At 35.6% G+C, this 18,410-nt stretch overlaps 1 protein-coding gene across 4 annotated transcripts in view; it reads right to left on the minus strand.

Annotated features, from left to right (window-relative positions):
- Positions 1 to 1,242: 1,242 nt before the first annotated feature.
- Positions 1,243 to 18,410, minus strand: part of ano2b (anoctamin 2b) — a 197,753-nt gene continuing 180,585 nt past the window's right edge. For 2 of the 4 annotated variants that reach the window (XR_007815005.1, XR_007815002.1), the window contains 5 exons: positions 6,855 to 6,918; positions 6,016 to 6,255; positions 3,726 to 4,172; positions 2,146 to 2,592; positions 1,243 to 1,281 (listed from right to left, as the gene is read on the minus strand). The gene's annotated coding sequence lies outside the window, so the exon portion shown is untranslated. The remainder of the gene's footprint in view (positions 1,282 to 2,145; positions 2,593 to 3,725; positions 4,173 to 6,015; positions 6,256 to 6,854; positions 6,919 to 18,410) is intronic. The other 2 variants (XR_007815003.1, XR_007815004.1) reach the window with 2 other exon arrangements.

An 18,410-nucleotide genomic window follows, 5' to 3' on the forward strand; every position in this document is an offset into this window, starting at 1 on the left:
TTTTTTGAAGCCTTACAATACTATGACATTTTTTGACTAATTTTTTTTGAAGCCTTAATATACTACAAAAATTTTTTTGACATTTTTTGAAGCCTTACTATACTACAAAATCTTTTGACATTTTTTGAAGCCTTACTATATATTTTTTTGAAGCCTTATTATACTATGACATTTTTGAAGCCTTACTATACTACAAAAATCTTTTTGACATTTTTTGAAGCCTTACTATATTTTTTTTGAAGCCTTATTATACTATGACATTTTTTTGAAAGCCTTACTATACTGATAGTTTTTGATGGCATACTATACTATGACATTTTTTCGACATTTTTTCAAAGCCTTATACTATGACGGTTTTTGACGCCATATTATGCTGTGACATTTTTTGATACTATGACGGTTTTTGACGCCATATTATACTGTGACATTTTTTGATGGCATACTTTACTATGACATTTTTTGACATTTTTTGATGCCTTACTATACTGACATTGTTTGACATTTTTTGACACCATACTATACTATGACATTTTTTGATGCCATACTATATTTTTTAACGCTTTTTAAAGCGATACTATATTTTTTGACAGTTTTTGATGCCTTACTATACTGACATTTTTTTAAGCCTTACTATACTTTGACATTGACAGTTTTTGACGCCATACTATACTGTGACATTTTTTTGACCTTTTTTTGAAGTCTTACTATACTATGACATTTTTTAAAGTTTTTTGATTCATTACTATACTATGACATTTTTCACCATTTTTGACGTCATTCTGATTAGATTACTTTTGCTTCTGAATCACTTCTATATTACTGATTACTTTTAGTATAACCTTGGATATTAGATTACTTTAACCATTACTTTTATATTACATATTTCTAAATTTAGTAAACTTTTAGTGATGCAAAGTACATTCAACTATTGCAAACTTCTTTTATAGTACAGATAACTATTACATCTTTCTTCTGATATTACTAATTACTTCTAAATAACATTACTACTATAAATACAGATTACTAATACATTACTTAAATTATTTTTATTTTGCAAATTAGTTTCATTATTAGACTTTTTGATGTTAGTACTTCTGTCACATGGTTTTTGTTAAGGTCTGACATTTGAGAGACAGCTCAAGTGTCTCCTTTCGTAGTTATGTTTTTATAACTGAATAAATTGTTGATATTCAAAAATATCTTATTGATCTGTTTGTTATAGAAATAAAAATATTTTCTTACCTTCGCTATTGGTGGATCCTGTTGTTTTTGTGAAAGGAGCTGAAACACATTGAACATTTGTTTAAAACCAGGTTTTTCCAAACACAACATTAATCAAAAATAACTACGACAAACATGGCATAACTGGTCATTATCTTTCCAATACTTTACAGTAACATTTATTATTTATTATTTCCTCCACCACAGACAGTCACATACGGAATCATTTTTTCAAAGTTCAACCTTCTTATTAACATATATTTAAAATGTTTTTGTTTTGTGTTGTTTTCCTTTAATGAATGACAACCAAATTTACAAAGGTCTTAACAGCAGCTTATCTGAAATTTTTAAGTAAATAAGTGTAGGACTGTTTGTTACACACTGTAAAGACATGATTAAAATCACCCTCTGACCAACAGTTAAAATTAACACACTTACGAACAACTCAATCCAATATTTAATTTGTAGAATTGATGTTGTTGTGTATGTTGTTATGTTGTTATGTCAAGCACATACATAAGATTAAGAATTTCTGATCATGTACAATAACATCTGACATTTTTGATGCTTTACTATACTGTTACATTTTTATGCCTATTTTGGATTACTATTACTTCTGCATTGCTTTTATATTACAGATTACTTTTACTGTTACTTCTAATATCAGATTACTTTTCCCATTGCATATTACTTTTCTAATTACATATTACTTCCAGATTTACAGATAACATTTACTGTTGCACACTACATCTAGTAACAGATTACTCTGACTATTACATCTTACTTCTGCTATTGCTACTTTTACATTACTTCTATTAATACAGATTACTTGTACATTATTTTTATATTGCAGATTACTTCTATTATTACACTTTTCTGATTTAATGACTTAAACAATGTCAGTGCTCTGTGTTAGACGGTTACCTGGAGGCCTCTGTCCTGGTCTCAAAGAACTTCTTCATTGTACGAAGAGTCTCTGTGATCGTGGACTACGTCTCTGTGATCGCGGACAGTGTCTCTGAGATTATGGACAATGTCTCTGCGATCATGGACTATGTCTTTGTGATCGTGGACGATGTCTCTGAGATCATAGACGCTGTCTCAGTGATCATCGACAATGTCTCCATGATCGCGGGCAATGCCTTCAAATCGGTGACCCCCGTCTCCGCCGATTCTATCGCAAGGTCTCTACGAAGCATGGGCAATGTCTCTGATCATGGACAACGTCTCTCTCATCTTTGACAAGGTCTCTGCGATTGTGGACAATGTCTTTGATCGTGGACGATGTCTCCCTCATCCTCAACAATGTCTCTCCGATCATGGACCGTGTCTCTGAGATCATGGACAATGTTGCGGACAACGTGGTGACACCTGGAGGAAAGAGAAACATTCAAAGGAAAATGATCAATACACTACTACCTATTCCTCATCGACAGTTTAACCATGAAAACACAGATAAAAATTCAACATTACAGCTGAACCAGAGCATTTTCCAAACATTAGAGGGCTGTTTCAGAAAATGAACAGTTGACTGTCACCACCTCTTAAAGAACCAACAACAATAAATATTTGGGAAAAAGTAAAATGATTATTTATTTTGTGTCTATCAACTAATCACTGAAGTAGACGTGTATGTTACTGTGAACTGTACAACAATAATAAACACTAACAGTTCAGTAAAATTTTGAATGCAGGATTTTAACTTGTGTTGTTTATTATACTTCAGTAAAAGGTCTGAGTTATTTCCTCCACCATAGACAGTCACATACGGAATCATTTTTTCAAAGTTCAACTTTCTTAATAACACATTTAAAATGTCTTTGTTTCGTGTTGTTTTCATTTAATGAATGACGACCAAATTTACAAAGGTCTTAACAGCAGCTTATCTGAAATTTTTAAGTAAATAAGTGTAGGACTGTGTGTTACACACTGTAAAGACATGATTAAAATCACCCTCTGACCAACAGTTAAAATTAACACATTTACAAACAACTCAATCCAATATTTAATTTGTAGAATTGATGTTGTTGTGTATGTTGTAGTCTAGTATGTCAAGCACATACATAAGATTAAGAATTTCTGATCATGTCCAATAACATCTGACATTTTTGATGCTTTTCTATACTGTGACATTTTTACGCCTATTTTGGATTACTATTACTTCTGCATTGCTTTTATATTACAGATTACTTTTACTGTTACCTCTGATATCAGATTACTTTTCCCATTGCATATTACTTTCTAATTACATATTACTTCCAGATTTACAGATAACATTTACTGTTGCACACTACATCTAGTCACAGATTACTCTGACTATTACATCTTACTTCTGCTATTGCTAATTACTTTTACATTACTTCTATTAAAACAGATTACTTATACATTATTTTTATATTGCAGATTACTTCTATTATTACATTTTTCTGATTTACTGAATACTCAGCTTAAACAATGTCAGTGCTCTGTGTTGGACAGTTGATGTAAGGCTATTTGTGAATTACCTGGAGGCCTCTGTCCTGGTCTCAAAGAACTTCTTCATTGTACGAAGAGTCTCTGTGATCGTGGACTACGTCTCTGTGATCGCGGACAATGTCTCTGAGATTATGGACAATGTCTCTGCGATCATGGACTATGTCTTTGTGATCGTGGACGATGTCTCTGAGATCATAGACGCTGTCTCAGTGATCATCGACAATGTCTCCATGATCGCGGGCAATGCCTTCAAATCGGTGACCCCCGTCTCCGCCGATTCTATCGCAAGGTCTCTACGAAGCATGGGCAATGTCTCTGATCATGGACAACGTCTCTCTCATCTTTGACAAGGTCTCTGCGATTGTGGACAATGTCTTTGATCGTGGACGATGTCTCCCTCATCCTCAACAATGTCTCTCCGATCATGGACCGTGTCTCTGAGATCATGGACAATGTTGCGGACAACGTGGTGACACCTGGAGGAAAGAGAAACATTCAAAGGAAAATGATCAATACACTACTACCTATTCCTCATCGACAGTTTAACCATGAAAACACAGATAAAAATTCAACATTACAGCTGAACCAGAGCATTTTCCAAACATTAGAGGGCTGTTTCAGAAAATGAACAGTTGACTGTCACCACCTCTTAAAGAACCAACAACAATAAATATTTGGGAAAAAGTAAAATGATTATTTATTTTGTGTCTATTATTTCTAGTTATTTCCTCCACCACAGACAGTCACATACAGAATCATTTTTGTTCAACCTTCTTATTAACATATATTTAAAATGTCTTTGTTTTGTGTTGTTTTCATTTAATGAATGACAACCAAATTTACAAAGGTCTTAACAGCAGCTTATCTGAAAATTTTAAGTAAATAAATGTAGGACTGTGTGTTACACACTGTAAAGACATGATTAAAATCACCCTCTGACCAACAGTTAAAATTAACACATTTACAAACAACTCAATCCAATATTTAATTTGTAGAATTGATGTTGTTGTGTATGTTGTAGTCTAGTATGTCAAGCACATACATAAGATTAAGAATTTCTGATCATGTACAATAACATCTTAACATTTTTGATGCTTTACTATACTGTGACATTTTTCCTTCTATTTTGGATTACTATTACTTCTGCATTGCTTTTATATGACAGATTACCTTTACTGTTACCTCTAATATCAGATTACTTTTCCCATTGCATATTACTTCCAGATTTACACATTGCATTTACTGTTGCTCACTACATCTAGTAACAGATTACTTTGACTATTACATCTTACTTCTGCTATTGCTAATTGTATGTCAAGCACATACATAAGATTAAGAATTTCATGTACAATAACATCTGACATTTTTGATGCTTTACTATACTGTGACATTTTCCTTCTATTTTGGATTACTATTACTTCTGCATTGCTTTTATATGACAGATTACCTTTACTGTTACCTCTAATATCAGATTACTTTTCCCATTGCATATTACTTCCAGATTTACACATTGCATTTACTGTTGCTCACTACATCTAGTAACAGATTACTTTGACTATTACATCTTACTTCTGCTATTGCTAATTGTATGTCAAGCACATACATAAGATTAAGAATTTCATGTACAATAACATCTGACATTTTTGATGCTTTACTATACTGAAGAACCAACAACAACAAATATTTGGAAACGTAAAATGATTATTAATTGTGTGTGTATCAACTAATTACTGAAGTGATGTATGTTATTGTGAACTGCACAACAATAATAACAACAATAATAAGTCAGTAAATCTTTGAATGTGGGATTTTAACTTGAGTTGTTTAATATACTTCAGTAAAAAGTCTTGAGTGTTTCTTCCACCACAGACACACATACAGAATCATTATTTCACATTAGGCCTTACTATATTATGACGTTTTTAGACAGTTTTTGACCCCTTGCTATACTATGACTTTTTTTGGACAGTTTTTGCTGCCTTACTGTACTATGACATTTTTTAACGACATACTATATTATTAATACATTTTTAGACAGTTTTTGACCCCTTGCTATACTAAGCTATACAGTTTTTGCTGCCTTACTATACTATGACATTTTTGACAGTTTGACAGTTACGATACTGAGATTTTTTATGACATGTTTTTGACACCTAAGACATTTTCAGCCCATTTTTGAGGTCTAGCTGTACTATGACATTTTTAGACAGTTTTTGACAATTTTATACCTTACTATCCTATGATATTTTAAAGCTATGCTAAGACATTTTATTGACAGTTTCTGAGGCCTTACTTGATGTAAAGTGGTTTGTGAATTACCTGGAGGCCTCTGTCCTGGTCTCAAAGAACTTCTTCATTGTATGAAGACACTCAACAATGGTGGACGATGTCTCTCTGATTGCGGCCGATGCCGCTGAATTGGGGACCGCAGATTCTCGCGCAGGTCTCTACGAGTCATGGACAATGTCTCTCTCATCCTCAACAGTGTCTCTCCGATCATGGACCATGTCTCTGCAATCGTGGATGACGTCGCTGCGTTTGTGGACAAAGTGGTCACACCTGGAGGAAATCAAAGAGAAACATAGAAAGAAAAATGATCAATACACTATTACCTATTCCTAATCAACACATATAAATATTCAACACTACAGCTGAGTGAGAACATTTAATAAACATTGGAGGAGTGTCTTAGAAAAAGGGCTGTTTACTGTCACGTGACAAGAAAAAGCATCACATCTTTAAGAATCAATAACAATAAATAATTGGGAAAAATGAAGTTATATAATTATCTTAAATATTACATTTCTAATCTAATAATCTAATTAATTGTCTGTCAACTAATCACTGTAAGAAGCATGTGCATTACTCTGAACCGCATAACTTTCACTTCAGGAAAATTTTGAAAGCAGGGTTTTAACTTGTGGTATTTTTATTGATACTTCAGTATACAGGCAGAAAATTAACTGACAACTATTTTGCGTTTTTAAGACTATTCTATATAGTTCTGGCAATTTATAGACACAATTAATCAGTTATTATCATAATCAATACTAAACTCATTAAATACCAAGGATTTAAACAATAACACTGTTACTAACATTAATAATTCAACTCGTCAACACATTTTTTCAGACTGGGTAAATCTTTAGGACACATACCAGTTTGGTTTGTAAGATGAGAGCTGGTGTCTCTGTCCAGGCTGCAGCAGCTGAACCAGTAAACCTGGAAAACACAAGTACAACAAACAAATAACCTCATTAATAAAGAATACTTCACCTCCAAAACCTGAACAGTGTAGAAGAATACAACACTGAAAACTAAACACTAGAACTGACAATCACACTTTGAGTCTTGAGGTGAATAAATTCTGAATATGACTTCATTGATCTCAGAGAGAAAAGCAATTTTTAAAATAGTTTGTATGATAATTTACAGTAATCTCAGCTCATACATTGTGACCTACTTTTGAGGCCTAAAACTTGTGGAGGAGCATAAAGTTAAAATCTAGTTTTCAAGCCTGTATTTAATACAAAACTAAGCTCAGTAAGGTCTCAAGTTGCCACAAAGAAATTTCAAATCAATAATATACACAACAGGGGATCAGTTGATGGCAATGGACAGAAGCTAGAGTCGCAAAATGGTCAATGAGATGCTTAACTACTACACTGAAACACAAAATGGCCACAAAAAAACATTAAATGACCTGGAATAGACACAAAACTACAAAGACACAGTATGATGTAAAACGACCACAAAGAAGCTGACCATAAGTAGATGTGAAACAGCCAGCTAGATACGCAAAACGATGCAATACCACCACAAATAGACACAAAATGATCACATCGACATGATAATCTGCCATAAACTGACTTAAAATGACCAACATGGAGCACAAAATTACAAAGAAGCAGCAGAATGTCTGCAGAGTAATTGTTAAGAGATGCAATTTGAGTTGTAAACAGACAAACTACTAAACAGTTACCACCCTCCACAACTCATCAGGGACACTTAAGTCACTGAAACACAAACATAATTCTACCAACGCAAATAAAAACAACGACAAATAGGAAAAAGCTCCAAAGACATCATTAAACGATAAGTTTAACTATTCTCAATAATTGGCCTCAAAGAGACTTACCTATTTTTGGACACATTTTACTAACTAAAATGAAGAGTTTATCTAGACTTATCTATCTAGCCTATTCATTGAATATACCTGACAGTTTAATTAAGAAAATTAATCAAAAGCACTTCAACTTTATATGGAGAAACAAACATCATCATTTAAGGAGAAGTGGTTTTGTGAAGCCGGTTAACTTCCAAAGGAATACAAGTCCAAAATATATCATATGAAAACATAAAGGTTGGTTTTCAAACGAAGAATTTAACAAAATGAAGTTTCAAAATAATAACTTGGTCATATTGGCAAAATACTTTATACTAAAATGCTGTGTCCTATCCACCAATATTTACTGCATATTTAAATTAAATAATTTTATATAAAAATACTTGAAGTACTGTAACCCTAACAAAGCAATATAGCTTCATGATTATCTATGTAGCTTAATCCCTGGCTGACCTCTTGGATGTTTCTTTTGGTTTTGTTTGTTTTGTTTTTTACTTTTTGTATTTATTTATTTTTTTAGATACCTTTTGTTTTACATATGTTGTTACCGCTGGCTCAGTTCCTAGAACTGACTGAATTTCTTGAAATTGAGGTGCCTCTTTTCAATTGTATTATATGAAAGTTTCAATAAATAAAAAAATAAAGATTAGGCTAACGCTAATGCTCACCACTAAATCTAACACCCAGGTGTAAAACACCCAGATAAAGACGGAAAATGACCACAAAACGCCGCAAACTGATGACAACGACATGAAAAAGATAAAATGATCAGGATGGAACACAAAGTTATAAAGAGGTGCAAAATTTTGGTGAAATGACTGTAAACACTTAAAACAGGGACTGAAACAGGCTATCAAGAGCTCCTTGTGTTTTCACCCGTCCAGGCTGGGGGTCCACAACTCATGTCAGGTGATAAAACGACTGAAAATGGAAATAAGGTCAAATGATAATTAGAAGGCTGGCAAGGTCATTAGAAGAGAGAACTAATGCTAACGCTCGCCCCAAACCACTAAATCTAATGCTAACGCTTGCCGCTAGCTACTTCGCTCCTCAACCTTACCTTGGCGCCGCAGGTGTATTCAGCGTCCAGCATCGACAAAAAAGCAGCTCCAAAGCTTGTTTTAACAGCCAGGCTTCTTCGGTAATTAAGTGTTCTAATAGTACTGACAAACAGACAACGGTTCAAACGTGGCTTTTAATCTGTTTAACCCGACTTCGTTTCTCTGCGTTCACAGTGCCCGATCCGTAACCGGAAGCACGATCTGTTTTGTACATGCGCCAAAACCGGCGCATGCGCAAAATTGAACCTGTTTTACGACACTGCCCTATCCACAGATGTGCAGCCATGTTTTAAATAGCCATATAATAACCTACATTTAAACAACAACAAGGCACAAACGTTATGATCTAGTACATGAAATGTATTTAAAGTAGTTGAAAGATATCTGCTTTGACATGTCAACTGTTCGCATATTATATGTTTATATATTTAAACGGATAACTCCGTTACTTTTTTAACCAGGGTGATGGTTTTGCGTGTTAGTAATTGCTAAGGACAAAAATCTTTGGAATCGGTGCAGTATAGATCAAGAACAGTGTGACACCACGAACAGCTGCTGCAGTGTAAACAAGTGCATAGGTCCACATCAAAGTACAACTACTAAAGTAGTTGGTTTCGTCACTGCGAGGCTCAGAATGTTATTAGAATGATCTGGATCTATATTCATCAACTGAAAGATGTTATTATATCTAATCAGTCAGTTTTACCCACAAGAATACACAAATGCCAACAAAGTGTAGAGCATTTCGACATGATTTTTGTCAGAAACTGGAATGAGCTGATTGGCCAGTGTGTAGTTACATAAAACTGATGTAACAGATCCCAGAGACAGAGGAGCTGGAGTGTTTTTGTACAACGTATTGCAGTTGATTTTGGAGAGTTGAGGATTATCTTTATTTCTAAGAAGAAGCATTAATGCTTAGTATTCATTTTTTCACTCTGCAAAATAAAAATAATTGTAATGACTCAATTATTGTTAGACAGCTAATAGTAGAAAAAGTTAAAATTTTCCAGACACAGAAAAATGACACAACGAGGCATTACAACCAGCCTGCACTAGATGGTGCCATAAAGTTAAAGATCTGAGACAGGCTCAGGTTTACATTTGATATTATATAGACAGTACACATTAACCTCATAACCTCATACATAAAAATAAAAAGTACATCTCACAAGAAACACTAAAATATAAAGTAATTCTATATTCTCATTAATCCAAGAGACACAATAGCAGAGACAAACAATCAATTGTGTTCAAAACTCAAGCAGTTTTGAAAATACTTAAAACTACTATCAGTTAATACTACATGATACAAAATAATGACCTTAAATGATAAAACAGCTGATAACAGAGCCAAAATTAGTGCAGAGACATGGGCTGAACTCCAGCTCGGTGTCCACACTCAGCACAGTGAATTGTCCTGTCAACTTCATGATGGAACCAGGAAAACTCCCATTTAAAAAAGCCGTATTCTTTCCAGATACACTTAATGCAGTGTAAGCAAACTTTAAATCAGCGTGGCATGATCAAGAGGTTCATTTCCAGAAGGACAATTACAGGTACAGAGAACATTACAAGCTGTAAGTGAGAGGGTCACAAACACTGTTCTGCCTGTCAGGAGAATTAATGTGCTTTCTATTTTAGCTGTGATTAGAGAACACGAGTTCTAGGTTGTGAGAATGGTCTTATAGAAAAAAATGGAACCTATTATGTTGTTATGTTATGTTCGGGGCAGGTGTGGTCAATGAGGACACTGACTCTGTCCTGAAGTCACCTATAGAGAGATATATTCAGTCTGGCTATGTGTATTATATGAGTTTTTTGTACCTTTCATAATATATACAATATATTCCAGCAAATAAATAAATATTCTAATGCTGGATAAATGTCGGCTGGAGATACAACAGAAAACAAGAGATACATATCTTATATCAGCTGAAATGCTACCCCAGCTATTTTAGGTGACTTTCAGCATGTTCTTTTATGTCAGCACAGTGGTCTCTGTTCAGATTCAGTTTGTTTGTCCCACCAGTGGAAGAAATAGTCAGATCTTTTACTTAAGTAGCAATACCACAGTGTAAAAACACTGCAAGTAAAAGTCATGCATTCAAAGTCTTACTTAAGTAAAAGTGCATAAGTATTAGCATGAAAATATACTTTAAATACCAACCATACCAAGTGTAAAAGTACTTATGCAGAATGGCCAATTTTATAATAATAACTGAATAGAATAATAAACAAACTAGTAACTATAGTTGTCAAATAAATGTAGTGAAGAAAACAGGCACAATAATGTAGTGCAATAGAAGTATATAATAGTATAACATACAACTCCTTAAGTTAAGCACAAGTACCTCATATAGCACTTAAATTCAGAACTTGAGCAAATAGATAAGCATCATCATCCTCTCTACTTTTTCAGTCTTGTTTTGTTACTCTAACCCTTGAGGCCACTTTCCTGAAATGATAAATGTCAATTTTTGTTGTGAATATAAGACAGGGGAAATGATGAAACATGGCTCTGTTTTCATCATATCACAACTGGTTTAATCAAACCAGCTTCAAAGGAACAAAATCATGATTTATCAGTCAGTTTTTAATTGTTCAGTGTTCCATATTTACTGCTCAGTTAATTTATCAGTTAATTTTTGTCACTTCCACCCCTCGTAGTCCTCTAGTCTAATGGGTGAATTGTGATGCAGTGTGACTGAAATAGACACTAACAACAAACTACACAAAGCAACCTAAAAGCCAAGATATACAAGGAGAATGGATGCAATTAATTTTACTTGGGAAGGGGAACAACAGCAAACTGATGGTAGAGTTTACATGTGTAAAATATGAGATCAAAGACAAAATGTGGCTAAAATTGGTCTGCTTGCACCTTTAATTTGACATTTGACTGTACCATTACATCATGTTGTTTGTGCTTGTGCGCTTCACATAATCAGGTTGGACTTGATCTCACTCTGCTGCTTTCTGTCAAAAGCTTTCTTGGAAGATTATTACAAATGCAATGCTGTTACCTAATAACCACATCCTCTCCAAACACCACACTGAACTGACACTTTGTAACAGGCCTGGTCAGCTCCTCCTACAGATATACATTGGTGTTTTAATAGGATAACTTTATCCATATAAAGAACAAGACGGTTATACATTGAGCTATGTAGGCTGCATTCCATCCAGGAACACCTAACACTTATCTCCATTTAAAGTAAGAATTTATGATGCGTTAATTTACGTACCAGATCTCTGTAACATTCACAAAACCTAAATAAATCTGACTTTTTCAGTTACAACCTCTTGACTGATCCACAGATTTAGAGTGCCTAGTGTAAGGTTTGTTGAGGGAATCAAGCTTAGTTTGCAACTATAGTCACTGTCTATCAACTACAGTATAAGCCTAAAAAGTGAATGCTTGTCATGTTAATGTTGGACTTTCACATTAGGACACAGTTTGGATTTCCCTAAACTTTATGACTGATTATAAAGCTGTCACTGCTCACTATAAAGACTTAGTATCACATTTGTTGAGAGCCGGTACAGTTTATGTAACCTTGGGAATTTGTGTAGCCTGTTGTGGATCATTGCACACTATAAAACTGTGATGGTTCTCCAGAATCATACAGCAAATTCAGTGTTTTAAATGTCAGTGTGCTGGTGGGAAATGAGGGACCTCACTTGTAATAGTGTGAGGGTTCCACACACTATTTTTTCAAAGGATAAGTTGAACACATTTTTGTGACTTTCAGTGGTTCAGATCCTTTACATTAGCAAAAGTACTCCATAATAAGACAAACTGACTAATCTGATCAAGGCAGCAGTATTCCAGCAACTCCTACGTTCTCGGTAAAATTACTGTTTCTGTCAGTGCAGTCTGGTAGTGATACATAATGAGGTTTCTGGTTAAACAAAAAGGATCTTACTCTTTTAAAAAAAAAATCTCTGTATCTCTGTATACATAATGTTGTCAGACACTTATAACAATCTGAGCCTGTCAGTGGCAAAAATGAGCACTTTAGTGAACATACTTTGACGTGGATAATTGCCTGTTGGATTAAATTACAGCAGCTGTCCATGGTGGTCCTTGCTCAAAACATGGGAAAATAAGGTTATCTCCAAGGGTTAGATGAGAAGTCCAATACCACTGTGTCTTCCATTTAAATGTGATGCTACAGTCAGCAGTTGGTTAGTTTAGCTTAGCATAAACTGTAAATGGGGGAAATAGCTGACTTTTTACAAAGATAACAAAGTCCTGCCAGTGGAGACTTCAGAAAAGTGCTGCAACCCTCTACAAAACAGTCAGACATGTTGTGCTTTAAAAGCAGAACTTGTTTTCATACCTTGGTTTTTGAACAGATTAAACCAACAAGATGTAATGTGCTAATTAGTGAGTTTTAGAAGTTATATGTGAGAATATTAGAGCTGTGTCACTCTCCTTATCCAACTCTGGCAACTGGCAATAAAAGTCAAAATACCTGAGTTAAAGATTGAGAGAAAATGATGATATGCAACAATCATACTGGACCAGATTCAAATCAGAATTCTATTGTTGATTGTTTTATCAGTAGAGATCACCTGCCAGTCAAACAGTGTGGGCGGGACTTTGATGTCATTGTCCTTGGCTTGTCTGTTGATGCAGTTTCTGTAGATCATGCTATTATCTTTGATTTTTCTGCCAACAAGTTTGGAATTTGATGCCCTGCATTTTGCCTCCCAGGTTGACCCCTCTCAGCTCGAACACAAATTCCCCCACTTTGCTTGTATTGGCAGACCCTGATCCTCAGCAGGGCCCTAACTCCAACCATCTATACCTATATTAATACTGATTTGACAAAAAAGACTCGTACACATAGATGTATTCTTTGTGTTGCAATACATGACCTGAAGTGTAACACACACAATACACAGTGACCTGTTTCAGTTTTGGCTGAATGAAAGCAATGTTGTCATTGCACATATTAGGCTGCCAAATCCAACTGATTATATTGGATGAGAAACGATCACGTGTAACGGGATTTATACAAGCCCTGTATCTTATCATTTTCAACTCTCACTGGGGGGGCAGATATTTTTGTTGGAGGGCTAGATTTGGCCCACAGGTTGCTATTTTCCTACCACTGACCAAAATATTAAATTGGTACATCTTGGTGGCACAGTCTACAGCCTGGGAGGAGGAGATACCTGGGTGAAGAAGAAAACATCCATTGACCAGGTAAAGATTTCAGATTTTGTAGCTGTCAGATAAAGACATTCTATTTATATTAAACAAAGTGTGGACTATTACTTTACACGCAGAACTTCAAATTTCACTGGTTTTGAGAAATGATGCAGGAGTTTGACCAACACTGTTTTGTATTGTTGCCTGACCTCTCCCTCATTCTTGCTTCCTCCTCTTCATTAGTTGCTTCCAGATTGACTGTGGTTATTTGATTAGAGTTACAGATCATTCTGTTACTGTGGGTGAGGATCGAGTGTGCGCATGCATGTGTCTTGACAGCCAATGGTTGTTTCTTCCTGTGTTTTTTCCCCAAATTTTAAAACAGATTTTGTTTGTGTGGCATGTCTAATGATCATGGACATAATTCTGATGCCAAATTTCTTTGTGATTTCCTGCATTTTTCCCTCTAAACTACTACCAAATCTCCAGGAGTCTTGGTGATGACTGAAAACTCTTGGCAGGTGTGAGGTCTGCTTCAAGTGAAATGGAGCATGACCCAAAAGAATATTTTCCCCCATGTACTATTGCACATGAGGAACAAGTGGCAGAATGAGCCTGTGCTGCTGACAGATGTATAGCCTTTGGCTCTGAGCCCACAGCTTCCTACTATGTTCCTGTTCAGTAGTAATCACTTAGAAATAGTTGAACAACTTCCAGAAGAAATAGCCGAAGGACTATCTCTCTGCCCTTCTCTTTATATAAGTTCCAAGGACAGAGACCCAAACAAATTTGGGAAAATAAAGCAGTATCTGTTATTTTCATTATTTGTCTCTGACTACACAGAACCAAAAAAAGATATTTTCCAGAACTGGGCCTGTAGGATTATAGAGCAGTAAATAAAGCGCATCAGGAATAGCAACAATGTGAAATGCGAACATGGCAGAAGTTAAAGTTAAATAAAGAAATAGTACACTATAATTGGAAAAAGGTCATAGAAACTCATCACCTTTCTGATTAGTTTATGTTTGCTTTTATCAGAGAGGTCGAAGGCTGTTGTGTTCACATGGTGTGAGAGGATGAGCTGTGTCATCTAGTGTAGGCCAATGTGGGCAAATGGCTGTTTAGACCATGAGGCATCATCTGAAGTGCGTCAGCTTTGCACAGTTGTTATGGGAAAAGTATACTGACACTGTGCTGCATGAGATACAGGAGGTATTTTACTGCTGGAGTGGCCACATGGCTGCACAACATCATCATACTCATCTATTGCATCATTACCATAAATACCAAGAAACTCTCAGATTTTCACAAGTGATTCCAGTGCAGAGAAGGCTGCTATTGACTCAAACGGAAAATAAAAGAAACAGCAGCTGAATAAGAGTCAGGTCAGGAGTGTGCACGTCAAAGATCTTCTTCTAGTTTGTTGGTGATGCAAAGCCTCATCTATGCCCTGAGTGCCTCAATATAATATGAAAAATCTCATGCTAATGTCTACTTTTAAGTTAAAAGCAGGTTACATTTGGTTTTAAAGTGAATGTTTTTTCAGATGTCTGACTTTTATATAACTTCAACAGTATTTTAATGACTATATTGTAACATTGTAGTTAACAGAATGCAGAAAATATGAAAATATGTATTGCAGTAATTTGGAAATCCCCCATCAACAAAGGTAGTCTTTCTGTCCTCTTCAACTTTTTCCCCAGGACCAAGGTTGTCTCCCAAAGGACACCATTGTAATATTTACTACACTTAAAAGCAGTTTGGAGAGTCCTCCTGTAAATAAATTAGACTTGTTTTTCAGCCAGTGTAACCACCAAGCCTCAATCCATATTTCAAAGAACACGTTATTACCAAATTAGACCTTTGTTATGTAACTTTTTGCTGTGTTCTATTCTCTGCATGTCTTGCAGTCTCTGCAAATTATGACCATTTAATCAATGACATTTTGGAAGACCAGCCAGCTGATACCTTATCTGGTCCAATCTCAAGACAGAGTGATCATTGCCTTCTTCCATCATTGGTTTGTACACTGAACTGCGCATCAGTGGTACTCCAACTTCAACAAAGGGTATGTTTGTTTGTTTCAGACACGCAATCAATCGCGTCATGAAACGAGCACCACACAAAGTTTGATGGTGTTACTCTAATCTATTTTCAAGGTACATGGTACATTACATTCCAGTACATTCCACTGGGTCATGTAAAGCACTGCCAATCCACACAGGTCTGCCTAGGTTCACAGAAATCAGATAGGGGAAGTTGAAAGAAGCACTGCAGAAAACACTTGGCCTGAAAATGGATTTATTTCTTAATCAATCCTGTGTCCTATAAGGTAAGGCCATGATTCAGGGTAACTACTGCAGTAAAATAACTATAATACTAGCCACATTCACATCATATTGAATTCTACATGTGCTTCTTTCCATTTGCTGTATTGTAATTTTTGAGGGAGATTTCAGAGGCTGCAAATAATTCCTACCCCTAATGTTGTATTTATAATCTGTAGTAGATAGAATCGCATTAATATATATATATATTTTTTGGCAATGACAGCTCATAGCCATGACTAAATCATTAAAAACTTGTACCTATTGTAACTTGTCAATGTTGACTGGTCATAATTCAAACTACTGTTAAAACATGACAAGAAATTTAGTTTTTTATGTCATAGAAAACTGTGGATAAAGCTGAGGTTGTTTCTTTACTTTCTAAAATGGAAGTGCCTTAGAGTAAAGTTAATGTCAATCGAGGCAGTGAAGGAGCTGTAAGTGAATAGAACATCAATTTTACAACACAGTGAATTATGCAACTTCAGTTGCGTTTGAAGGAAGTCGAATGAATCATGTGTTACTTTAAAATTGTTTGAACCTGATTTTGAAAGAAAGCGCTTTTATACAGCGCCTGCTGACTAGCGCTGCTTGTTGCTTGTTATGAACTGATAGCCTCTTGATTATGCAGCATCTGTCATACAAATACACAGTTCAGCTGAAAGGATAAAGTTAACTTCTGATAGCTTTTCCCAAAAATTACCCCTGCTCCTGGAGCAACAAGCAGAAAGAGAGTGCTCTGCAACAGGCCTGATATACAGTATCATGTGTACTACTACAGAAATCCTCCTGTATCATTGTCTTTATTATAGGGAACAGCAGCCTGTATGGTCCAGACGCTTTGACGTCATGTTAAGGAGGCTTCCACTGGGACAAATGCTAGAGGATATAGCTGTGACGTGCAAACCACTTTATGAATGGACGTCCGTTGTTTAGCGGATGAAAAGGCCCCATAATCCACATGTCCGATTTTAAACAGATCTGATATTAAACCCACCCACATCCACTTGATCTCCCTCTTCCTCTTCACACTCTGTTCATCTCACCGTGTTCCCCTTTGCCGCCCAGTTCTCAGCAAACCCACTTCATCAGAGTAGTGAGATTCAGTGTAAAGCCCAAACGGATGTATTCACTCCAGTGGGGACAACAGGGAGGGAGCGGTGATGGCGGGGGCTTCCCTGATGATGTTGTAGGAGGATTAACGGCTTGCTCTGCCACCTCTCTGCTAGATTATGACCTTCGGATTATGTCTGCATTTACCCAAAGGGAAAAAAGACCTTACTTTTAACCCGTAGTGGCACAGCTGTGACTTATTTAAATGGGAGCCAGTTTTGTGGAAGTTGAGGAAATCAATCAAATCGGGAGAGAAAGTTATACCTTTTTATCATTTCTTGCGTCCTAACTGTTAAACTGTGTTTATATCTCGATGAAAGAAGTTTGACATTCAGCTTCTAAATTGTGTTTCATCTGCTTGAGAATCAGAACATGGTGCATGTTTTTGTTTCACTAAGGGTCTTGTGAAATTTTGTCTATTTACTTTAAAAATATCAAAGTTAACAGTATACAGTGCAGCCACGTTCATAAGTGATGTTGCATATATTTCACTGTAAAAAAGCAAAGAAATAAGTGCATCACCCTGCAGTGCCAGAGAGTGATAATACAATATTTAATATGTGATACTCAGCTATTAAGTTGTCAGGCTCTTTAATTTTATCTTTATATATAGTTCACTGAAATGAACTGAGGTCAGAGTATGTAAGGTGTTAATGGGTTAATATATAAGCATGAGTATTGGTATGTTAAAGCAGAATGTGTTAATATGAAATAAAGGCATGCATGTGTGAGTCTGTATTTGAGTTTGTGTGTGTAATCTGTGCATGCCATCAGAGGACCAGTGATTAACGCTCATCTCTACTTCCTGGTGGATTAGTCTCTGAGCATCGGGTGTATCGTCACGTCAACGGCAGGAGGATGTGACCTGTTACAGAGATAGTGCAGGCAGTTTCTTTGAATTTGTGTTTGCCATTTGAAGTTGG

The sequence above is a fragment of the Lates calcarifer genome, linkage group LG18 (genome assembly GCF_001640805.2).
Source record: "Lates calcarifer isolate ASB-BC8 linkage group LG18, TLL_Latcal_v3, whole genome shotgun sequence".
Taxonomy (NCBI): Eukaryota; Metazoa; Chordata; class Actinopteri; family Centropomidae; genus Lates; species Lates calcarifer.